The 26,719-nt window shown below is 40.0% G+C and overlaps 1 protein-coding gene and 1 pseudogene across 3 annotated transcripts in view; one reads left to right on the forward strand and one right to left on the reverse strand.

Moving 5' to 3' along the window:
• Positions 1-26,719, reverse strand: part of MID1 (midline 1) — a 338,615-nt gene that overhangs the window by 146,870 nt on the left and 165,026 nt on the right. The window lies entirely within an intron of this gene.
• On the forward strand, positions 3,914-4,748 carry LOC136386040 (glutathione S-transferase Mu 1 pseudogene; annotated as a pseudogene).

Raw genomic sequence — 26,719 nt, forward strand, 5'->3', positions numbered from 1 at the left:
CCCGAAGCCCTACTTTTTCAAAGACACTCACTGGGGAGGTAACCTAATTGTCAGGCAGAACACCTGAACTGAACCCAGCACTCACGGGAGGAGGGTGCCTCCTGCCTCGCTTCTATGTAGATGAACTATCTAACCACCTGAAGAAAAACAAATCTTAACGGAACGTGTGCGCAAACCTGTTGAACCGCAGCAAATGAACAAGAATCTTTGTCTATTGAGGGCCCGAGGCATACTTTTAGATAATAAAATTGATAACAGTAAAATAAACACTAATGTTCAGTTAAGAAACAAATTTTAAATAAGTGTAAAATAAGTGGGACTGTCGCTCACTGTGGTTTACCTTATCTACAGGGTTGATCCGGAGGACTTGTTATCCTCAGCAGAATTTGAGGAAAGCTAGTAACTAACTGCTTACTTCACAACTTAAACCCAGGCTGAAAAAAAATTTCCGAAGTTTGCATCCTTAACTCCATATAAACAATAACTTTATTCAACTCTTAGCCGATATGATTTCAATGCAAATCTAGTTTTCGGATTTCAAAAAGAAAATTGCAAGCAGAGCACAGACTACTTGACATAGCACTAGTGATATGTTTTTCCTCCAAAGAAGTGGCCAAAATTTTGTGAGAATAATTCAATAAATATTTTTAAATTTGTGGCCTCTTAGAGAAAAAAAGATAACCAACTTAGCAAATAATGAATCGGCAGCTTCAGGAGTGTCATCCGCATGGCTCCAGTAGCTGTGAGCTCTGCCTAGATCTGTGAAAATCCCAGTCCAGTATCTGGGTGTGGGGGTCCATAACGTCCTCCAGCCCCCACCTCAGGAGGCAAAGGGCCAATTTGGTGACACAAGCTGGCTTCAGTCCTCTTCTGGTACTTACTTCAGAGCTCTTCACTCTGACCTAGACCGGGATTTCTCTACCTCAGCACTATTGACATTTAGGGTCAGATCATTGTCTGTGGTGGGGCTGGGCTGGGCGCTGTGGGGTACTTAGCAGCAACCTTGGCCCACTAGATGCCAGTAATACCCCCATAGTCATGACAATCAAGAGTAATCATTTATCAAATGTGCCCGGGGTGGGGGGCAAAAGCATTCCCCATAGAGAACCATTGATGTACCAGCTTTGAAATACTGGCTCTCAAACTTGAATGTGCAAGGAAACTTCTGGGGAGATTGTTTAAAATGCATATCCCTAAACCCTTGCTCTGGCTTCAAGGGAATCTGATCAATTGGGAATCAGCATTTTATCACACTGCCAAAGGACTCTGATTCACTGAGAAGCACTTCACCTATTCTTGCCCTAGGTCCGCTCTCAGTCCCAGGACAGAGAGCTACCCAGAGCTGCTGACATTAAATATCATTGGAGTTAAACCTCAAGGCACAGCTATTTATCACCTTATCAATAGAAGTGTCTCACAAGTGCATTTGCCTTTTGCTATCATCACCTGAAAGAGAAATATGAGCTGGAATTGCCACCCGCATTGACTGTGCCCTTCAAAGTTTCCCCCATTATTCTTCTCTTTTGGCCCACTCTACAGGTCAGATGTCATCACTCTTGTGGTTTCCCCAAATGCCCCAGAACAAATTAATCTCTTCTCTCCTTTATGCCTGTAGACACCCAGTGGTGTGCTGGTAAATGATTAGGAACCAGTTCTCAAGGAAAAAAAAAAAAGCCAAAATTTGTTGTAGCCTTTGCCAATTTCCATGGTGTAAATGCTGCCTCCTTCGCCCCAGTGAGGACACTGAACATAGATTTGGAAAGATCTGTGCTAAGTCAGGAGATAGCAAGCACTAGTTGGAACAAGCCATGATACACTTCTGCTGTTTCACTGCCATGCTCTCTGGTAATCTTACAGCCTGTAGTCTGTCTCTCCTACCAGTCTATAAGACTCTCAAGAGCCAAATGGTGTCCTATTCATCTTAGAAATGTCAGCCACTCTCACTGGACCTCCTGTGCAGTAGGTGCTCAACAAATGTGTGTGAAAAGAAAACGAGCATGACCTGGGGTGACACAGACCTCCACAACAAATGTAACATAGGTCCCTGGGCAAGTGATATTGGCCAGGCTCTACTGGACATGGGTGGACACTGGTATGGCATCTTAGAGCACAGCTAGCAGTACCTGTGTCACCTCTTTCAGTGTTCTAATAGGTTGGCGCATAGGGGACTAGTGTTGGTATAAAGACAAAAAATAGTATCGGTAACTTCATATACAATAGTTTATTGAAATATGTATCAGGACACATCATCGCAATCAATGAAGTTGCTTATTCAGCCACCTGAACAGTGTGCACAGTGCAAGTGTACAGTCTTTGGGGGCTATGAAAAGAGTATGTTTCTTCTCCTTGAGAGGTTCCAGAAACCCAGTTGTTTTATACTTATGGCAGCAGAGGAAAATTTGAGGAATATTGTATTTGAGGTGATTAGTGAAGGAAATTTAATTTGACAATACAAGTCCCTGCTTAGAAAAGAAAAGAAAATCCCACCTATAATTCTTAAAAGACGTCACATGAAAGAAACAAGTTTCTACTCATTGAGTACAAGTACTCATTAAGTTAATTTTTTTCAATTGGCTAATGAAAGCAATGTGGCATATCAGAAGCAAGGATGTCAAATGCAATTTGGAGTCCATCTTCCATGTTGTGGCCAGTAGGGTAGCTTATGGACCACAGATAAACCAACTGACATCTCTGAGTTAAAAATTTTTCAGTGGATAGTTGGGAAAATTACAAACTGAATGTTTGTGTCTCCTCTGCCACCAAAACCATTTGTTGACATCATAACACCCAATGGGATGGCATTAGAAGGTAATGTCTTTAAGTGGTACTCAGGTCATGGAGGTGGAGCCCTCATGCCTGGGATTAGTGCCCTTGGAAAAGAGACCTCAGAGAGCTCTCTTGCCCCTTCCACCATGTAAGACACAGTTTCCATCAGAAACGGGAAGTGGACTCTCGCCACACAGTGAATCTGTTGGAGCCTTGATTTTGGAACCCCCAGCTGCCAGAATTATGAGAAATAAAATTCTGTTGTTTATGAACCACCCAGTTCATGGTACTTTGTTGTAGCAGCCGACATGTACTAAGACAAATGAAATCAGGGATGAAAAGGTTTTTTGTAACTACTGCTGGTTGTATGAATGTTTCGGATGGCAGATTCTGAAAATAGAAAAAATCTGTGAATACAGAAACAAAACAAATAGACGCACTGTAGGAATCTTAGAAGAATATACCCTACAGGCAGACTTTCAGACAGGACAGAGCTGACTAACTGGTCACCAATCAAGGTTTTTAAATAAATTGAGCTGGATGTTTCCTCACTTAAAAATTAAGAAGTCAAAACAAATCATGTTATTTTTTATTTTAATTATAACTTACTATTAAATAATTCTATGCTTTTAGAGGTGAGATTATTTTGACATTTTTCTAGGGTTTTTTATTGGTTAAATAAGACTGATTCTTCACTCTTTTCCTCTTAGTAATCTGGTAAATGCACAAAAAAGGAAGCACAGTCATAGAAGACTCCTTAAATTGGCAGTGATCTCTGATATATATATATTGTGGCAGAGATTGCAGGTGGCCAATTTAAATTGATCTTCCCTTGTTTCTTTCTACCAGAGTTTCAATTTATTTGGGAACAGAAATATGCCTCGTTCAAGAACATTTCCCAGCCTCCCTTGCAGTTTATAGGCAATCATGTGAAACTATTATGGCACACGGAATTTTAAAACGAGCTATGTGTAGGGCTTCTTGGAAAACTCTTATAAAAAAGACACAACACAGTTTGCCCTCTGCCCTTCCTGCATTTCTACACCAGGAGTATGGTCTCAATGCCTGAGGGACTGGGGCTATTTTGTAAACTTTGGAAGGCTAGAACAAGAGAGTGACTTAAAGCTGGGAAACCCTGACCAGGGCCATGACTTTGGAGTACTGGGCCATCCGCAGGCTGGCTCACACCACCGACCTGCTCCTGGGGTACACCGGCTCAAACTATGAGGAGAAGGACACGATGGGGGGGGGTCCCGACTATAACAGAAGCCAGTGGTTGAGTGAACAATTCAGGCTGGGCCTGGACTTCTCAGTCTGCCCTAGTTCATTGACAGAGCTCACAGGCTCACTCACAGCAATGCCATCCTTTGCTACATTGCTCGCAAGCACAGTCCCCGGGGAGATGAGAGAGGAAAAGATTCACATGGACATTTTGGAGAATGAGGTTACAGACATCCGAGTGTACCTGGCCATGGTCTGATACAGCCCTGATTTTGAGTACTTGAAGGTGCTCCCTGAAAAGGTGAAGCTCTTCTTAGTTTCTGGGGAAGAAGTCTTGGTTTGCAGGGGACAAGCTCACCTATGTGGATTTCCTGACTTAACACTTCCTGGTATTTGGATGCATTCCGAACCGCAAAGACTTTATGGTCTGCTTTGAGGGCCTGAGAAAGATCTCTGCCTACATTAAGTCCAGCCACTTCCACCCAACATCTATGTACTCAAAGGCTGCCTAGTGGGGCAACAAGTACGGCATAGAAGTCCACGAGATGGGAGCAAGGAGCACACAGGGGCCTGCGAAACAGCTGGCCCTCCCTGAACCCACAGAACCAACTGTCGTGTTTTTTTCTCATTTCCTTTCCTTCACCCACACTCAGGTCCTGTTTGCACCTTTCCCTTCCCCAATCACAGTTCATCCAGGTCTTAGCTCTCTAGCACTCCCTTTGCTCAGTGAACTCTCCCCCCCCCCCCCGAAATTAAACTAGAACCAGCCAAACAGGCATTGTTTTCATTGGTTGTTTTGCTGTGAGGAGCCCAAGCAGGCCCCTAGCCTGTAGAGCTCTACCCTGAGCTCCCACCACTGCCCTGAAGACCAGTACTGCTTGGTTTGCAGGTTGTGCTCCCCAGCATGGTCCCCGCCCAGCCCTGCCTGATTCCCGGTAAAGCCTAATCACATCTGCAGAGATAGAATACGTATGAAAGCTATACCACAAAAAAGGTAGAAGGATCCTGGATTTCTGATGATACCTTAGAGACTATGAGTTAGCCCTAAACTCTATTTTCTGTGAGAAAAATAAATTGCTAATTTGTTTGGGCCAATATTTTAGAATTTGTGTTACTAGATGAACACAATTCCTAGCTGACAAATTAGATGGGGAGGATGTAGGGTGACAATAACGAAAATAGTGTAAAAGAGGTTGTTTCTTTTTTATTATATGTAGGATGTTAAAGATAATGTGTAGAATTCACAAACCAAGTAATAGAAATAAAAGTATATTATGAGAAATATGAAAGTACATACCAGAAGAAATATTTACATGTTGAAATTGATTGCTCCTAGAATGAAGTGTGAAGGGATTGTTGTTTTCGTTACAAATCTTTGATGTATTTGCACTTTGAACATGCATTACTTTGGTAAAAATTTAAACTAACTAGAAGTTCTTGTCAACACAGCAGAGTCGGTGGACACTGCATTCATCTCCTCCTATGACCATATGAAAATTACAACTAAATTATACAACAATCCACCTGTATAACCATCTGAAAACTAGCTGAAAAGAAGCCCTATAACTAAACATACAAAGAAAAACCATGTCAAGACTGGTAGGAAGGCAGAGACATGAAACAAGCTGGCCCCACATAGACATGTGGTGGTTGAGAATTCAGAGGGATATCACAGCTGCAGAGGTCCCCCCCTTAGGAGTGAGGGGTTTCAGCCCCATGCTGATCCCCCAGCCCAAAAAACTAGAGCCAGAAAGAGGAGCCCATATAACATCTGGCTGTGAGAATCAGCAAGGATTCCACCAGTCCCAGTGAGATGGAAGGCTGCTGGAAACCCAAGTGTCTTCTTACAGAGCCAGCTCATAAACTCTTGCTCATAGGCACTCACCTTGGGCTTGGGCAGAGGGACAGCAACTCAGGGGAGACACACAGAGAGAAATGAGTTGTGTGGCTTTAAGGCAAAGTCTGGAGGGACAGCCGCCATTGTTACTATGTTGAACCAACAATTGCCATCTTTCCTGGGTTGAGATCATCCCCAAATGGCCAAATCTGAATGTACATTAGCCTAGTGAGCTCCATAACTTGCATCCTAACAAATCCCTGAGGCCCCGCTCTACCCAATTCGCACATAGCCTGAGGCTCTCTCAGCACCAACCAGCTTGGGCCTGCATTGCAGTTTTTCTTTCATAAAAAAGAAGAAAAAGAGCTGCAAAGTATAGAATTGTGACAACAATTCCAGTGCCATGCGGACTTTTCCTGGATGTGGACTTTTCCTGGATTCCTGCTCCTTGTGACAGCTCCTAACAGACTGAACTGGGGTTGGGTTGCTTTTGTCAGGGATTTGGCATGGTGTTGGGGCCAACTTGGACTTGGTGAACATGTTAAGGACACTACTCTTTTATGGATTCTTGCTGTACTGGCCAAGAGTTTGCTTTAAGGCTTTAATCACTGTAGAAAAAAAATAGAGGACTGGATACAGAAGATGTGGTGCATATACACCATGGTATGCTGTTTAGCCATAAGAAATGATGACATCGGATCACTTACGGCAAAATGGTGGGATCTTGATAACATTATACGGAGTGAAATAAGTAAATCAGAAAAAACCGAGATCTGCAGGATTCCATACATTGGTGGGACATAAAAATGAGACATGGACAAGAATGTGGTGGTTACGGGGGGTGGGGGGAGGGAGGGAGGGAGAGGGGGAGGGGGAGGGGCACAAAGAAAACTAGATAGAAGGTGACGGAGGACAATCTCTCTTTGGGTGATGGGTATGCAACAGAGTTGAATGACAAGATAACCTGGACATGTTTTCTTTGAATATATGTACCCTGATGTATTGATGTCACCCCATTAAAATAAAAAATTATTTATTAAAAAAAAGAAGAAAAAAAGAAAAAAACCTTGTGAAATTTTGTCAAGCTTGGGGCATGCCAGAGACATACAATAAGAAACTGAGTTGTGTGTTGTCAAGATGAGAGCTGGAGGGATAGCTACCATTTTTCCTGTGTTGAGCCTTGCTCTTCTTACATGGCCAATGAGCACCATTTTCCTGTGTTGAGCTTTCCCTCACCAAAGCAAAAGCTGAATCTGCATTAGCCTATGAACCCCACTGGCTCTACCCTGATGACTTCCTGAAACCTTGCCCTACCCAACTCATGCACAGCCCAAGCCTTTCCCATGGCAACCAGCCTGCTGCCACGTTGGAGTCTTTCTTAAAAACCTCTCTTTCCATCAAGCTCCAAGTTTAGGGGTGAATGCCAGAGACATAAAGGGAGAACTGAGTTGTGTGGTATCAGGATGAAGCTGAAGGGACAGTCTCCATTGTCTCAGTGTTGAGTCCTTCCTCCCACATGACTGAATCTGAATCTGCATTATCCTGGTGAACTCCACTAGCTCCACCCTGATGATTTCCTGAGACCACCCCAACGGCAAATGTCTGCAGGCCACAAGTTGGTGGCAGCTGGCATTGGTGTATCCTGACACTATTGCTGAGTGGTATCATTGGTGCCAAATCTGATTCTGTATTAACCTGGTAGACACCACATGCCCCATTCAGCAAGTGGTGGTTCCCTGAAACCCTGCCTCAACTAATTCAATTTCTGACCAAGGCTCTTTCAGTGGCTGAACCTTATGTGTAGCCAGCAGGTGGTGGCAGTTCTCAGGATGCCTTGAGGCTTTTACTGACCGGCCCAGGCCTGTTACTGGTAGTAGCCAGCCTCGATCATAGCACATACCCTCCCATGTGACCCAGGCCCACCAAAGGCAGCTACAAACCATGGATCACTTTGTTGCTCCTAACAGATAACCCTGGGCTGGTCACAGGCAGGGTCTGAATTGACCTGTACTGGAGAAGCTCCTGAGAAGCCCTGGAACCAACATACCCAGTGGTTGGCTTCAGACAACAGAGCACCACCTGATTAACTACACAAATAGCACATCCAAAGGAAGGTCTCTGCAAGTACCAGACCCCACTGGCACAGATTCTGCTCCATGGGGTCAGTCCCTGCACAGCACTCATATGTTACATTCATGGCCAGTCCTCACAGCCACTAAACCTGAGGGTTAATCCTACCAACTGATGCGCCAACAGCAATTAAGGCTCAACTACAACAGGAGGGTGCACACAACCAACACAACGGGTTCTTCTGGAGCACCTGGCTCAGGTGATCAGAGACAGTACCGCTGGGCTACACAGAACAGATAATACATTAGGCCACCCAGCCAAGACTGGGAGATGTACCAGATTCTACCCAGTACCTAGAAATATACTCAGACACAACCAAAATGAGGAGACAAAGAAACATGTCCCAAATGAAAGAACAGGAGAAATCTACAGATAAAGAACTAAGTGAAATGGAGGGAAACAATTTACCAGACACAGAATTCGAAACACTGGTTATAACCCTGGCTGGGTAGCTCAGTTGGTTAGAGCATTATCCTAATATGCCAAGGTTGCAGGTTCAATACCGGCTGGGGAAAATAAAAGGAGATAACCAATGAATGAATGCATTAATGGGTGGAGCAATAGGTTGATGTCTCTCTCCCTCTCTCTCCTCTCTCTCTCTCTCTCTAAAGAATAAATCAATCAATAAGTAAAATTTTAAAACCACTGGTTATAAAGATGCTCAAGGAATATAGGAGAAGAATAGATGAACTCAGAGAGAGCTTCAACAAGAGATAGTAAGAATAAAAAAAAAGACACAAATCATAAAATGTGTCTTTCTTTATTCTTACTATCTCTTTAAAACAAAGGCTATAATAAAAGAAGGACATGACATAATGATAAAGGGAGCAATCTAACAAGAGTATATAACCCTTATAAACATTTATGTATCCAACATAGGAGCATCTAAATATATAAAGGAATGTCCATCAATAAAATAATATTGATGGACACAAAGGGAGAGGTTCACAGTAACAGACTCATAATAGGGGACTTGAATACCCCATTGAAATCAATAAATCAGCCTCCCAGACAGAAAATCAATAAAGAAACAGTGGCCTTAAGTGATACATTAGATCAGATGGATTTAATTGATATTTTTAGAGCATTTCACCCCAAAGCAGCAGAGTATGCATTCTTTTCAAGTGCACATAGAACATTTTTCAGGATAGAGCATATTTTAGACCACAAAACAAGTCTCATAAATTTAAGATGATTGAAATAATATCAAGCATCTTCTCGGACCACAATAGTATGAAACTACAAGTCAACAACAAGAAAACAACTGAAAAACATACAAACACATGGGGTCTAAATAACATTAGTAAATAATAAATGAGTTAACAATGAGATAAAATAAGAAATCAAAAGATATTTGGAGACAAATGAAACTGAAAACATAACAACCCCAAATCTGTGGAATACAGTGAAAACAGTCCTAAGAGGAAATTCATAACAATACAGGCCTACCTCAAGAAACAAACAAACAAAAAACCCCTCAAATAAACAATCTAAACTTATACCTAAAGGAACTAGAAAAAGAAGAACAAACAAAGCCCAAAGTGAGTAGAAGGAAGGCAATAATAAAGATCAGAATGGAAATAAAAGAATCTAAAAAAACAATAAAAAATATCAATAAAACCAAGAGCTGGTTCTTTGAAAAGATAAACAAGATTGATAAACCTTTTACCAGACTCATCAAGAAAGAAAAAGAGAGAGAGAGAGGACCCAAATAAATAAAATCAGAAATGAAAGTGCTAAATGATACCACAGAAATAAATACTAAGGATTATTAAAAAGTACTACAAAAAAACTATATGCACAAAAATTGGACAATCTGGAAGAAATGAATAAATTCCTAGAAACATAAATCTTCCAATACTGAATCAAGAAGAAACAGAAAATCTGAACAGACCAATTACTACCAATGAAATCCAATCAGTAATAAAGGGGGGAAAAACAAAAAACTCCCAACAAACAAAAGTCGTGGACTAGATAGCTTCACAGAGAAATTTTACCATACAGGCAAAGAAGAATTAACACCTATCCTCAAATTATTACAAAACATTCAAGAGGAGGTTGGCTCACAAGCTCATTTTACAAGGCCATCATTATCCTGATTCCAAATCCAGACCAAAACAAACAAATGAACAAAACAAAAAAAAGAAAATTACAGGCTAATATTCCTCATGAACATAGATGCAAAAATTCTCAACAAAATATTAGCAAACTGAATTCAGCAATACATTAAAAAGGTTATATACAATGGTCATGTGGGATTTATTCCTCCAATTCATAAACCAACTAACATGATATACCACATTAACAAAATGAAGGATAAAAATCATGTGATCATATCAATACATGCAGAAAAAGCATCTGGCTAAGACAGCATCAATTTATGATAAAAACTCTCATCAAAATGGGAATAAGAAAACATACCTCAACATAAATAAAGGCTATATATGACAAACTCACAGCTAACACCATACCAAACAGGAAAAGGCTAACATTTTTATAAGAAAGCACAAAAGGCCCCAAAGAGTCACAGCAATCTTGAGAGAGAAGAACAAAGTTGGAGGTATCATGCTACCTGATATCAAGCTATATTACAAGGCTATTGTAATCAAAACATCATGGTACTGGCATAACAACAGACATATAGATCAATGGAACAGAACAGAGAACCCAGAAATAAACCCACACCTATGTGGTCAGTTAATATATGACGAAAGAGGTAAGAAGATACAATGGGGTAAAGACAGTCTAGTCAATAAATAGTGTTGGGAAAATTGAACAGCTACATGCAAAAAGAATGAAACTAGACCACCATCTTACACCATGTATAAGAATAAACTCAAGCCTGACCAGGCGGTGGCGCAATGGATAGAGCGTCGGACTGGGATGCAGAGGACCTAGGTTCGAGACCCCAAGGTCGCCAGCTTGAGCGCCGGCTCATCTAGTTTGAGCAAAAATCCCACCAGCTTGAACCCAAGGTCGCTGGCTCCAGCAAGGGGTTACTCAGTCCGCTGAAGGCCCGCGGTCAAGGCACATATGAGAAAGCAATCAATGACAACTAAGGTGTTGCAACACGCAATGAAAAACTAATGATTGATGCTTCTCATCTCTCTCCGTTCCTGTCTGTCTGTCCCTGTCTATCCCTCTCTCTGACTCACTCTCTGTCTTTAAAAAAAAAAAAAAAGAATAAACTCAAAATGGATTCAAGACTTAAATGTAGATACAAAACCATAAAAGTCCTAGAAAAAAAAACATAGGCAATAAAACTCTCTGACATCTCTCTTAGTAATATATTTTTTTTTCTGATATACCTCTTTGGGAAAGGGAAACAAAAGAAAAAATAAACAAATGGGACTACATACTAAAAAGGTTTTTCACAGCAAAAGAAACCACCAACAAAATAAAAAGAAAACCTAGTGAATGAAAAGATAAAATTTATAAAGAACTCATACCATTCAACACACACACACACACACACACAATTAAAAAATGAACAGAAGAGGAGCTGAATAAACACTTCTCCAAAAAGGACATATAGATGGCCAATAGACATGTGAAAGGTGCTTAATGTCACTAATAATCAGAGAAATATAAATTAAAATTATGATGAGATATCACCTCACACCTGTCAGAATGGCTATCATCAATAAATCAACAAATAACAAGTGTTGGTGAGGATGTGGAGAAAAGGGAACCCTTGTGCACTGTTGATGGGAATGCAAATTGGTGCAGCCACTGTGAGAAACAATATGGAGTTTCCTAAAAAAATTAAAAATAGAACTACCTTATGATCCAGAAATTACACTTCTGGTAATATATCCGAAGAAATCCAAAACACTAATTCAAAAAGTTATATGCACCCTTATGTTCACTGCAACATTATTTACAATAGCCAAAATATGGAAGCAGCCCCAGTGCCCATGAATAGACAAGTGGAAAGAAAAGTGGTGGTACATATATACAGTGGAATATTACTAAGCTGTAAAAAATAAAATCTTACCATTTGCAACATGGATAAACCTAGAGGGTATTATGTTAAGTAAAACAAGCCAAACAGTGGAAGTCAGATACCATATAATTTCACTTATATGTGGAAACTAAATAACAAAACAAATGAACAAAACAGAAACAGATTCATAAGTACAGAGAATTAACAGGGTTTCCAGATTGAAGGGGTCTTGGGGGAGGCTGGGTGATAAAGTGAAGGGATTAAGTACAAATTGGTAGTTACAGAATAGTCACAGCATTGTGAAGTGCAGCATAGGGAACATAGTCAATAATGTTGTAATAACTATGTATAGTGCCAGGTGGGCACTGGAATTGTAAGGGGGGACCACTTAGTAAATTATATACAGTTGTCTTACTACTGTGCTATACATCTGAAATGAATAAAAAACATTGTTAAATGTCTAGTGTAATTGAAAACTAAAAATAAACCCAGTATCATTTAAATTAATTTAAAATAAACAAAATATATGCACTGGTTATTAAATCAATTTTTGTCCATGAGCCCACTTCCTGAAAACTAGCATTATTTTGTGATTATCTGGCCCCACAGTTGACCAAAGTGTTAGGGGTTACATGCCTAATTGCCCATTCTAAACCACAAGTGCAATGTCACTATGTTATGGACATATGATCTGATTGGCATTTCCTTTTTCCTCCATCAGAAATGTTTTTCAGTTGAATTTATTGGGGTGACACTGGTTAACATAATTACACAGGTTCCAGGTGCCCAGTTCTACAACACATCTCTGTACAGGTCTCTGTATTGTGTTTATGCCCCCCCCCCCAAGTCCAGTCTTCATCCATCACCATTTATTCCCCTGTAGTATCCCCCACCAAATATTTCATTTGCTCAGCTAATGACTGATTTGCCATGTGCAGTGAGAAATAGTTATTAGACAGCCCTGACACAAACTGTTTTAGACAAACTTTTCTAGCTCTCTAGGAATATTCTACAGTCTAGATGCCTTAATAATTCGTTAGGCTAATCAAAGATCCCATTTTCTTTTTATTCCTGCTTGCTATCATTCTTGATTTAAGTTATTCTTTTGTTGTGGGTTTCAGTATGGTTAGGAATCACTAGTTATCATTCTTATTATTACCATTTTATTTCTCATCCTTATTCTTTTATCTTCCTTACTTTTCTTATATATGAAAGGATTAGTCTCTCAAACATTTAATATTTTAATGCCCAAAGCTGACTTTTAAATTCACCATAGAGATTAAAAAAATAAATTTTGCGAATCAGATTACAGTTATATGTTAGAATTAAGCGAGTCAGGCTGGTTAATTTATAATCATATGGACAGAAGGTGAAAAGAAATTTTAATCAAAAAAAGCTTGGAACTGGATTTGTGCTCCTTGCTTATAAAAAGACAATGCTTTCTCCTTTAGATTGGTCCCTCTCAAACACATAGAAAGATTGCTAAAATGGCTGTATTTCTTTTTTGATTGGTAAAAATCCTCTCCCACCTCACCCATAATATCTATACTTGGATTTAAGATGGCTGTGAAGATAAACACTACTTCAGAATCATGGTTTACATGTCTCTTTTGCTAGACACAAGTCAAGGTGTTTTTACTCTAATAGCCCAGGAAATAATATTTGCCTTTATTTCCTTATAACTGGATGGCTCACCATGAGCTTTTCTGTGCTGGGAACCACTTAGAGAATTCACACATACTGAGGAAGGCTTTCTTGTACCATTCTCCTGGTACAAGATGCAAGATAAACGTTTGGAGTTCTGGCAAGAAAAAAATGCAAATTTTGAATATCAGTGCCTTAGCTTTCTCTATTGCTTATTAAAGAACTCTAAATGTCTGAGAAACTGCATTCAAATGAAGTTTCATTTTATTTCTCCTTCGATTTATTAATTTACAAAAGAAACAGCTTAATTGCCTGTCTAATTCATTTTTAAATACTTCCGTTGTTAGTTATTTTAATGCATGATTTAAATAACATCATACAAGGAGAAGCTAACTGTACTTATTTGTAGCCTTACCTACATTGTATCCAAAAACCCTATTAATATTCATCCTGAACTGTACCTACATGGGGGAAATATGGTCATTTTTAGAAACCAACCAATTGGTGATACTTATCTTCAACTCGACAAAGTAATCTAATCCAATTAAAGAAATTCCAAACCAGCTGATACACCACACTCTAAGAGGTCTAATTTAGTTAAAACTTAAATTAAAAAGTGGATACCCACACTAGAGAGATGTACTATTTAACCCAATAGAACCCACCAGGAGGTATTTGTGTTGCATGGTAAGGGAAGACATGAAAGGAATCCCACGTTAGTCATGGGCCACTTATGCATCAGGCAAACTTGAAGATGCAGCAAGTTCATGGTTTGTATGGTGTATCAGAAACTGGTGTATCTCTGACTCCAAAGCCCATGCTCTTTTCAGCACGTGGCACTGTAACCCTCATCCAGACGCAGCTCTCCTTTGGAAAGGAGAGTCAAAACCCAGCACACCATGACTCGCTCCCTCATGCTCTGGGCCTCATACAGGGCTCTTTCAGATTTACCCCTTGGGGTCTGATTTGGTTTGAAATATCCAACCTCACTCTATCTCCCAAAGTATCTCACATGGCACCTTCAAGAGATAAACCAGGAGTTCCCCAGTACATTTGAAAATATACTGAAGCACTTTAATGATTTTTATTTACCTTTAATGGTTTTCCAGATTTGGTCTGTGTTCATCTGATCATCTGTTGATGGGGAAAAATCCTCATGAAAAAGTATGTCACTGTTGTGCTATGTAGGAAAGGGTGTAGATTGTAGGGCTATTTCTGTAGAACTGTGAATGAGGTTTTCCATCTCCATTCAGAATTTCTCAATGGCTTTACCAATGAAATACATTTCTGTGATTCATTTCCAGGTAGAAATGTAGCCTGTGGAGGTTTTTTCCTTACTCAAAGCTAATTGGTAAACCAGTGACTTAGCCATTGATCTCATTAGCAACATATAGATATCCATAGATCTCTATGAATTGATTTTCATCACTCCCAGGTTATACAAAAATCTCAGGTATAGAGACAAGTGCATCGTATAAGACCAAGAGGCTGAGGAGTTCTCATGCCTTAACCTCATGCTAACCGAGATATGGTGGTATGCCCTGCTCATGCTGGAATGGCCAATCCCACATTCACAAGTACTTATTGAGTGATTACTATGTGCTAGGCATTGCCAAGGGCTTCCCTCAACAGCATACCTTCTAGTGGAGATGACAAACAAATCAACAAGTAAATACAAAGTGGGTCTGATGGTGATAGAGGTTCTGGTGAGGGGGGTAGGGAGTGTTGGAGTGGGGTAAGGAAGTTGGTGTTTTCTAGGGTGACATTTCAGCAGTTCTAAGGAAGTGAGTAAGCAAGACATTCAGCTCTGGTGGGGGCTGAGGCAGAGTTATCCAGGCCGAGGGAACAGTAATTGCAGAAGGAGCTGGGGTCCAGGAATGTGAGGATGTGTGTGTGTGTGTGTGTGTGTGTGTGTGTTTACAGGTTGTGTAGGATCTAGATCACTGGGAAAGTTCTAGGTGTTTTTCAGTGTTAGGAGGGGGATACTCAGAGGCTCTGAAGCCACAAAATGATAACAGCCAACTGACTTTTTAAGAGTTCATTGTGGCTGCTGGGTGGAGATGTAGCCACACAGAGATTCCATTTTTCTACCATGACCCCTTCTCCTTTTTGTGCATTTATCCCCTTCCTTGATCATTAAGTGCTTAAGACATTAGATTCTGGTCAGCATCTGACTGTCTTAAGAACAAATCCTCAGGTCTGTTGACCACAGAAACAGAGTGGCAGTCAAGCTAAACATAACATCTTCATTTCAGTTGTGTTTTAGCCCCAGGGCCATAAGAACTGATAGACCCTACTGACTACACCCTCATGGAAACAGACAGAACAATGCCTAGGCTGACACAATCATCATCTACTCCCTACCCTGGCCCAAACCAATCAGTAGAGCTCACAATCCCAATACCCTCAGCCAACATGATTAATGATTTTTTCTCTATATAACTCATCCTCTGGAAGCCATCAGAAGCCAGGTCATTGAGCACAAGCTCACCTGTGACTCCAGGCCTGACATCATTTCCTTAAAAATAAACATTTACTTTCTTGGCTACAAACTCTTGTTTTGGTTTGATTGGACTCTGATGCCAAGGCAAATGGATCCTTTTAGGTCAGTAAGAAAGAGTAGCATGTTGGGTAGAAGGAAGATCACTGAGAAGGTTCTTTTGGTCAAACAGGTAAGAGATGGTGGTGGATTGGGACGAAGGTGGCAGTGGAGGTGGGGAGACTTGGGTGGATTCTGGATATATTGTGACAATAGAGAAAATGTGATTTGCTGATGGAGTGAATGTGTCAGAAAAAGAAGAGACTAGGTTGACTTCCATGTTCTTTGTTGGAACAGCTGAAAAAATGGAGTCACCATTTACTGAGATGGGGACAGCTGTAGGAGGAGTTGTTAGGAGGAGGGGCTACCCCCTGCTTCAGTCTCTTATGGGAGGAGGAGTTGGAGATACCATAAAATCATCCAGATAAAAAGAAGGCCTAGGGATATGTAAAAACACTGCCCATAAATACTTGATTTATTACTCCCAATCAATGTAGGATAGCACTGTGGCTAGGAGTCTTAGTTCAAATGTGAACTTGGTCATTTGGTAGAAGCGTAAACATGGCCCATCTGCTTATCCCCCCCCCCAAAGTTACTGTGATTTGAACGTAACAATTTGTTTACAAATATTATTTAACATTTACTGAGTGCTTACTAAATGCCAGACACCAGTAAGCACATTTAATTCCCCTTTACCCCTATGAAAATAGGTATTCCTATTACCCCCATTTTCTAGGGGATAAAACCCAGGCACAGAGAGGCAAAGTGACTTGCCAAGGTCACCACCAAGCTAGGGGTTACAGACCCTGGTTTGTGCACGTAAGGTGGCAGGTCCCTAAAAACATGCTTTTAACCACAGAACTATGAGAACACAGCACACAGTAAACACTCAAAACTGTAACCAGTACTCTGATCAGGTTAACTACCAAAACAATAAAAACATCCAGTGGTTGGTTGTATGCTTGTACAACTCTGCTTGTAATAATAACATGACCCAGTTTCCACCCATGCCTCACTTTCTCCAGCTCTATTTTGGGTACACAGCCTGTGTTCTTCCTTCCATGGAAGGCACAGATATGCTGAAGTCTCTGCTGAGAAAATCAGAACAAAGCATTCATCATTTTAAAGTTCCCTTGAAAGAATGCCCAAGGCACAGGAGTCCTAGAGAGTCATAAAACCCATCATAAGCATGCAACTGCTGGTTTCTCGCTGTCATTAATGACATGCAAGGCTGTGACTTTCCTGTGCGCTCCATATATGGGACAGGAAACAATTGCTCAGACACACTGGCAAGTAGCTCCAGGCTTTGTCCTCCACCACAATCTTGAAGGTCTCACCTCGGCCCCAAAGTGCTTACAGATGGGACTGTCCTGAGCCTCTGCCCTTATTTCTTCCAATTATAGTCACATTGTCTGCCCTAACGAGTTTCGAAAGCTAGTTTTCATTTTATTTAGGACATGTTTCCAGATGTGCTTTTAATTAATCAGTGCTAGTAATAAAAGATAACATGAGCCCTGAAGCTTCTGGCAAATCCATTCTACTACAAAATGCAGTATTTTAATGCTCACGTATCTAAAGGACTGAAAGTGCACTTTCTGTACCTATTCTTCCTTGTTATGTATGTATCCTGAGCAAGAGGCTTTAAGTCTGTGGGCTTCAGTTTCCTCATCTGTACGATGAAAGCATTAGTTGCCTTGTCTGCCCACCGAAATCACTTGGAGGAGGTCTGGGTCTCACCTCAGAGACTCTGGTGTAAGTGATCTGGGCTGGAATTTGGTGGGGGCATTTTTAAAAAGCTCTCCCAAGAAATTAGAGGAGCAGCCAAGATGGAGAGCCACAGGTCAGTCTAGATCAGTGGTTGTCAAATTTGAGCAAGCATCAGAATCCCCCAGAGGGCTTGTTAAAATGCAAGTACGGCCCCACCACAGTTTCTGCCTCAGCAGGTCTGGGCTGGGGCCTGGAAGTTTGCAGCATTTCTGACAAGTTCCCAGGTCAGGTTGACACTGCTGGTTTAGGAATCACCTCTCTAGATCAGGGGTCTGCAATCTCAGGTCTACAAGCCAAATTGTGCTCACCACTTCTTTTTTTTTATTTTATTATAAGATTTAATTTATTCATTTCAGAGAGGAGAGAGAGAGAGAGAAGGGGAGAGGAGCAGGAAGCATCAACTCCCATATGTGCCTTGACCGGGCAAGCCCAGGGTTTTGAACCGGTGACCTCAGTGTCCCAGGTCGAAGCTTTGTCCACTGCGCCACCACAGGTCAGGCTGCCCACCACTTCTTATTGTGTGGTCTCCAGCTGAAAATGACTCAACATTTTAAAATGGTTAATAAAAATAAAAATATTTCTATTTCTTGTCACATAAAAAGTGTATGAAATTGAAATTTCCGTGCCCATAAATAAAGTTTTATTGGCAGGCTTCCCCACGCATTCAGCCAATCATTACACCACGCTCAGGCCTGTGTGACTGCACACTTGCCTTTGAAGCCAGCCCTGACCGACACTAGCTAACACAAGCCTCAAGCTTGATGTGTGTACCTCCTGAAGGTGATCACAATATGCCACCCCAAAATATGCCACTTTGGCATCAGGATTATTTTGAGGTAAATGCAACTGAGAATCAACCAACACAGGAAGAGTTCTCTGCTCTCCCCTTAGCTGCCTAAAATCAGGGCAGAAATTTCCCTTTGAGAAAGGTGCCCCCATACCACAGACAGAAGAGGGACTCTTGTCAAAGATGAGGTAGCAGCACCAAGATGGATTTGCATAGATAGATGTTACTTAAAGGGCCCTTATCTTCTATTAGTTCCTCCTTATAACTCCTGGTTACTTCCCCACATTTTGTCTCCCCATGAAGTCAAGATCCTCTTCTTTGCGAAAAGGGCATATAAGTCCTTGAGTCTAACAACTTCTTTGAGTTTCACTCCTTTTCTGTGAACTCCTGCGTACATAAATATTTTGTAAACTCTGTGCCTTTTATCCTGTTAATGTGGCTTTTGCTAGTTTAATTCACAGACCCCAGTGAGTAAACCTCAGAGAGTAGAGGAAAAGATTTTCCTTCCTGACAGTCCTTACCCAAGAAATGGGAGAAGTTGAGATTTGTAGGCTCTCAGTTCTAAAGTCCCCGTTACCTTACCCCAATTTGTCACTCGATATTATAAAAAAGCTGGACTCCTAGCTTTTCCCTGCAGTCTATATCATATAACATGATCAAATGAATGGCCATTCCATCAGAGAGAGCTTCTTGGAAACAGGATAACATAAATTAGGTCACCTCACAAGAGAAGGGTCGTAGACTTCTACATGATCCCGTGTCCTATCTGATAAAAAATACCCACAAAGTGTCTACCAAAGACCCGTGTGCAGCAAAAACCTCAGGATAGTAACCATGTATGCTAAGTGAAGGAGCTTTCTAAGAAAATGGTAGGCATGCTGTGGGCAGGGAGAAGAGAAAGGCTGTTATTTCTTCTTAAATATCTGAAATCCAAAGTTATTTCACAGTATTTTAATAAAAGTCTCATACATAAGAATCCTTTGGTGCTAGAGAAGGCGTGGAAACAGTCTACTGGGAAGAAACATGTAAGTTGTAAAGATTTCTTAAAAGCCCTCTTTCCTCCTGAATCATGCCCCTAATTAAATTTAAATCCAATATCATCTACAGTTAACTAACTGGTTTAATATCTCCCTGTCTCTTTGAAAAGATGTGTACCCTTTTCAGGTAACTATTCCCTTGACAAAGAGGTTGCTATGGATACATTTTTTTTTAATTGAGTGCTGGTATTTTAAAACCTATGCAATTTAGTGAAGTAAGACTGGCCGGAGGGTTATACAAATTCAAGTGCCTGTCTTTAATGCTTACAATTTTATCTTAATACAGTTGCTCTATGCATTTGACACATGTTGTTCGGGAGCAGTTGGAAATTGTTTGGGAGTTCCTTAAGGAAAAGCAAGTAAGACAAATATCACGCAACTTACCTAACTGCAGTTGGATCAGCGGACACTTCACTTGCCTGGAATTTGTCTGTTCTCGGCATGTTTAACAATGAGTCATGCAGTGCATCTGCAAAGCTCCCAGGGCCAGGGCCACGTGATGATTTTCTGCCTCTGAGTCCCTTGTCTTTGTTCAGACAGGCCACTAATGCATCCCACAAAGCTGACTTAATGTTACTTCAGTAGGCTTCTTTCTCTCTTTCTTTCTTCTTTCTCCTCCCTCCCTCTCTCTCTCTCTCTCTCTCTCTCTCTCTCTCTCTCTCTTTCTTTCTTTCTTTCTTTCTTCTCAAATGTGATATTTAGGAAGTCGATTGTCAGGCATACAAATTAAGAGAAAAATATAGCACATGAAATCATGATGGTTTAATAAGGTATTACTCATGAGCAAGTGACATTTGGTTCTCTCCTTAGTTGGGGCAAGCTGAAAAGCATTACCTGCTACAGAGAAGAAATCAGGCACTTTCATGGGCACTCTACCTTTAACAAAGAATTTTGTGAAATATGGGCCAATTTTCATATTATGGCTGCCATTATTCTACCTGAAAATATAAGTGATCTTGCATCCTACTTTAGTCATGAATTTATTAGGGTAAGCACCTCTACCATTATGATTATACTTCAGAGGTGAAACACCAAACATTTCAAATGTTTCTAATGATCATTCTACCCTATAAATATAATATAACATCACCAAACATTTAGGAGTATTTCACAGTACTTCAAGAATTTCTTTTCAGAGCAACAGAAATCCTGAAATTTTTATCTTTCACTATAAATAAAAAATAATAAGATAGGTATTCATTTTCCTTCAAGTTCAATTGATTTTTTCTGTAATCTATAGAAAATGAAGTATATTTAAGAAGATACATTTAAAATTTTTTCAACCATACATGGAATTTTGCAAAAAATAAAGTCTAGAAATCAAGAATTGCAGTGCTAAAATTCTCCAGATCATCCATACACTGATAGCTTTGCCTGCTACAAAACTATTGATTTGGTATTTGCCATGGGTCTTAAATTTTACATCCTTACATAGTGACTTAGACTCATAAACGTATATTCCTTAGGGTGTTAAATATGTTCCTTAGGGTGACATATTTAACAGTAACATAAAACCAATGTCTACCATAATCATGTCTTTGCTCGAGAAGACTAAAAGAAATTTTCACATGAAGAAACTAAATCAGTGCTTAGTTGTCCAAGACTAAATACAAAATACATTATAGGCACTGAAACCATTTTTAATCCTCTTACTTACCTACAGATACTCCATTTAAGTTTTGAATTGTTTTGTTATATAAGGAGCAAGACTTAAAGGAGAAAGACAAAAACATTTTTAAATAAAACAGAGGGAACAGCATGGAAGTGACTATAAAATCCAGGTAAAATGTGGAAGGATAGAAAGCACGTGGAAGTAAATATTATGGAATAAAGGTTTTTTAAAAAACTTCAGAAATATTCTTTGAAAATATAGTAACAAAGAAAAAATTATGAAAAATTAGCAAATACTAGTAGGAAAGCCTTGCCTAATTTTCTTTTACTTGAGAGAAATAGAACAAGATTAAGAGATTAAAAATAAAGAGGAGGGCAAACAGTAATGTGTAATTTTTGCCTTCTTTCAGCACCTGCTCTGGACTCTTAATTAATCATTTACTCTAGCAGCAGACCACCAGGGAACTGCACTGAGCAAGGACAATCCAAAGCAATGGAAACCAAATCAGTTTTTACAGGTTTCTCCGTTGGGATTTGGACCAGGAGTGAAAGGAGAATAATGGTCTCAGAGCAGCCTCTGGTGGCTGAATGTCAAAATCTCAAGAAGTCAGAGGCCACCTTACTGGTATTCTTAAGATTTTGTGCAAAAGGAAGTTACTATTAAACAATTTCAAGGCAGTAGATCAGAATTGACTTCGTTGAGATCAAAATTAATTCATAAATCTCAAAGACTATCACAGATTATGTGGAGATTTGGTGTTGACAAATTAGGCTGTTCTGACAGCAAGCAGAGTATTCCTTGTGTTTGCTCATTAATTAAATAGTATTAAATACAAGCTTGGTACAGGGGAGTGATGTCAGAGGAATGGAAGTGTGAGAGATCTCCTTGGCCTCTACCCTCGAAATTTCAACAATCTAAACAGCTATAATTCAACAAAGGGTTCCCTGCTCAACACATAAACATGTCTGAAAGATCTGCACATGGAAATATCTAAAGGTGGGCAAGTGGGAGCAAACGAGGGAGGCGAGAAGGGAGCAGAGCTCAAAGGAGCCATAGACACAACCCTGCAGTCTGGAGCTCATGGCCGGGCTAAGCCCAGAGAGGGAAAGATTCAGGTTGTGGCTGGCACTCCCTTGAGCTGGGAGGAGCAAAGAGATTTAGTGATCATTCCTGCAGGAGTGAGCAGTATGAGCTGCAGCTGAGCCCAGTAATCTGGGCAGGGATGAAGCACAGAGTTGTGGCCATGGTTGTCTGGCAACCAGAATTCTGGGAAGAGAAATAAAGCCATGAAACCTGGACACCTTTCCTTAACTTCCCAGACCTTGCCTCCCCTCACCCTCCATGTTGAGTTGCAGGGTGCATTATCTGTAAACCTGAGAACTGGTACTACAGAAACACTTTTTACCTAAGTCCATGATGGCAAACCTTTTTATAAAAACCACCCACTTTTGTAGTGCTGGTCAACCTGGTCCCTCCCGCCCACTAGTGGGCGTCCCAGCTTTCATGGTGGGCAGTAGCAGAGCAACCAAACAGTGCCGCGATTGGCCCACCATGAAAGCTGGAACGCCCACTAGTGGGCAGGAGGGACCAGGTTGACCAGTACTGCAAAAGTGGGCGGTTTTTATAAAATGGTTCACCATCACGGACCTAAGTGAAGGCACACTCTGTGTCTAATCCCAGGGTTGGATAGAGGTGCATGGGTGATGTTGTAGAGGTTGCCATTGTTGGGAAGGCAAAGCAACAAAGGAAGAGCTGGGTTCCAATAGCTCACCTCACACCCACACATCAAGGTTACACAGCTGGTAGTGTCTGGCTTGCTGGGGACAGCATTGGGATTTCATGGATTTGGAGCCTCATCCTCCACCATGTTCCCCTGTGGGATTGGTCCCTGGAACTAAAAATAAAAGAACCACAAAGAAGATACTGACCTTCCCAGGGAAGATAGGTCATTTTCTACTGCCCTGCAGAGATCTGAAAAGCCAGAAATGTGCAAGGCAGCTAAAAAACTTGTGATCCAATACCACATACTGGAAAACAATAGAAAGACATCTTATTATCAATCTATAGAGTAGTGTCACTCATATATAGATGCTAAGACAGAGAAGGAATTCATCAAACACCATGAATAACCAAGGCAATGAGGCATCTCAGAAAGAAAAATTTTAAAATCACCAAAAAATAAACTTAAAGACATGAAAATATGTGAATGATAGAGAATTCAAGATTGCATTTCTAAAAAATCTCAATGAGATGCAAGAAAATACAGACGAGCAATTTAATGATATCAGAAAACAAATCAGTGAATAAAATGAGTACTTTACCAAAGAGACTGAAACTTTTAAAAAGAACCAAACAGAAATTCTGGAGATGAAGAATTCAATTAAAGAAATCAAGAATGAACTAGCAAGCAAAAGAAATAGAGCCATCAGATGAAGGAAACAACTAGTGATATCAAAGATAGAAATCTAGAATGGCAATTATCAACAAGACAGGTAATAACAAGTGTTGGAGAAGTTGTGGAGCAAAAGGAACCCTCATTCACTGTTGGTGGGAATGGAAACTGGTATAACCATTAAGGAAAATGGTATGGCAGTTCCACAAAGTATGAAGTATAGAGTTACCATATGACTCAGCAATCCTTCTTCTGGATATCTATCCAAAAAAGTCAAAAACATTTATTCACAAAGATATATACATCACTATGTTCACTGCAGTATTCTTCATGGACTGGATAAAGAAGATGTGGTACATGTATACAATGGAACACTACTCAGCCATAAGAAATGATGACATAGTGCCATTTACGACAACATGGATGGACCTTGAGAACACTATGCTAAGTGAAATAAGTCAGTCAGAAAAAGCAAAGAACCATATAATTTCATACATATGTGGGATATAAAACTGAAACTCATAGACACAGACAAAAGTATGATGTTTACCAGAGGGAAGGGGGAAGGGGGATAATAAAGGGTAATGGGTTGAATATATGGTATTGGAAAAAGATTTGACTTTGGGTGGTGGGCACACAATGCAATATATAGATCATGTATCATAGAAATAGATACTTGAAAGCTATATAATTTTATTAACCAATGTTACCCCAATAAATTTAGGAATAAAATAAAACAAACAGTATTAAATACAAAATTATCTCCAACTTTCCAATTATCTCAAATTAACGATGAACTAGTGTTGAGTGGCACCTGAATTTCTCTTTTTACTTTTTAAGCAATGAATATATATATATATATATTTTTTTTTAGAAAATTAAATTTAATGGGGTGGCATTGATCAATAAGAGTATATAGGTTTCAGGTAAACATCTCTATAGAATTTGAACTGTTGATTATGTTGTGTGCCCATCACTCAAAGTCAAATCACTCTCTGTCATTGCATACTTGCCCCTCTTTACTCCTCTCTCCCACATACCCCTCCACTGGTAACTACTTCACTTTTATCTATGTCCATGAGTCTCAGTTTTATATCCCACTTATGTGTGAAATCATATATTTTTTTAGCTTTAAGCAATCTGAATATTTTCAATTTTTAAAAAGCTCTGTATGAGTGTGTGTATGTGTGTGCACACACACACACGTAGAAATCTGTCCATTGGATACTTTTGGGCACATTTTCTTGTCACAACATTCCCAGCTAGAAAACATGTTTAGGACAGAGGCTCATAAATTCCATCTGGTAGAGTCCCCATTGAGCCATGTCATCTAGGATGTTTCCAAGGGCCTCTTTCCAAAATCTTGAATCTTATAATGTCACCTGTGTCATACATCGTGTCAAAGAGTGCTGCTATCTGGGCCATCACGTTTCTGATCATATCACATTTCATATAGCAAGTTAGAATGTTTTGTTCAAAAAGAGAAAATCTACATTTTCTAAAAATACTTGAAGGTTTCAAATAGAGTTATGATGCATATTCAAACATATTTTAAAATCAGTTCCAATAGGGGTCAGCTTTACTTATGTTTAATAATTAACCAGTAGTTTCCCAGGGCATCTAGAAGCCATGGAATTCTCTTCGGACCACAACAACCTGACCAAAGATCATGGTAACTTCTGTGTGTACAGTGTTAAAATGATAAATTCCATTTATTGCTCACTCACAAAGTACCCCAGTCAATCAAATATCAACATTAGAATGATCTAGATACCTAATTAATTCCCAAAATATAGCATATACTTTAAAGTACAAGGAATTAATAGGAATGTACCAATGGTAATTTCTTAGCACCAACAAACATGGTACCATGGTCATCTAAGCTGTTAATGTTAGGGGAGCAGGATGAAGGGTATGTGGGAACTCTCTGTATTATCTTTGTAATTTTTCCATAAATCAAAAAATGTTTTAAAATCAAAGTTCATTTTTTAAAAGTAGAAAGAATAATATGGGCAAATACACTGAGGGGAAGTGGGGAAGGATGGATAAAATTCTCTTATAGAAAAAAAGATGACTAATAGGCAGCCATTTATTATTGTCTGTTATGTACCAGGCACTTATACACCTTAACACTTACTCATTAAAATGGTGCCCTTTAAGTTCATTGATAAAAAAATGCCAGACATATGGTGATTACATTTCAGTAAAAGAAAATTCCTTTATCTTCCCTCTCACTTATCTCCCTGTTTTCTCCTTCCCTAGGGTCTTAGGTCCACTCCAAACCCTATCTTTATTCCTTCCCTCCTTGATGTTTCTTTGTTATTACTCATATGTTTTGAGTGTCAGAATAATTGAATGTGTAATATTTGAATTTAGAGATCAATAAATCTTGATACTCAAATATTTAAATTCAGGGGTTTCTAGTACATCATATTATTTCCCAAATGAGAAAGCAAGGGGCGGTCAGTGCATCCATGGCAATGCAAAGACCCTAGTTAGAGCCAGCCTTGGACTGGCCGGGAGATCCCATTATGAATTCTCTGGACTTGAGGAGCTCCTCGCCAGCATTTGTCAAGTAACCTAATTAGTATCGCTGCTATTCTTAGCTCCAGAACAGGGTCCAGAGTTCCTACTACAGTCACACGGCACAATTTCCAAGCATGACACAAAAATGTTACTCCCTTCCAAACTCAGAAGATGTAAGATGTACAGATTACAAGCACAAATAGTAGGTCACCAAGCCCAGTGTTCTTTTCAACCTCTCTTGCCTTCCCTCTAATTTTACTGATACTAACTCTAGCACTCATTAATTATTGATTCTGTTCTATCCTGCATGAACTTCTCTGTAGTTACTATTATTGAAGCCAGACATTTCTTCTGAATTTCTTCCCAAACTCTGTGGGTACAACTGCATGGCACTTTGCTCTCATGCTTTTTGACCACAGTGAATGGGGAGCTGAGGCCATGCAGTGTGGCTGAAAGTCCCAGTGAACAGGGAGTCAGGAAAGCTGTCTCCCATTCTCTCTGCCACCAGCAAGCTT

The sequence above is a fragment of the Saccopteryx leptura genome, chromosome X, assembly GCF_036850995.1.
Source record: "Saccopteryx leptura isolate mSacLep1 chromosome X, mSacLep1_pri_phased_curated, whole genome shotgun sequence".
NCBI classification, from domain to species: domain Eukaryota; kingdom Metazoa; phylum Chordata; class Mammalia; order Chiroptera; family Emballonuridae; genus Saccopteryx; species Saccopteryx leptura.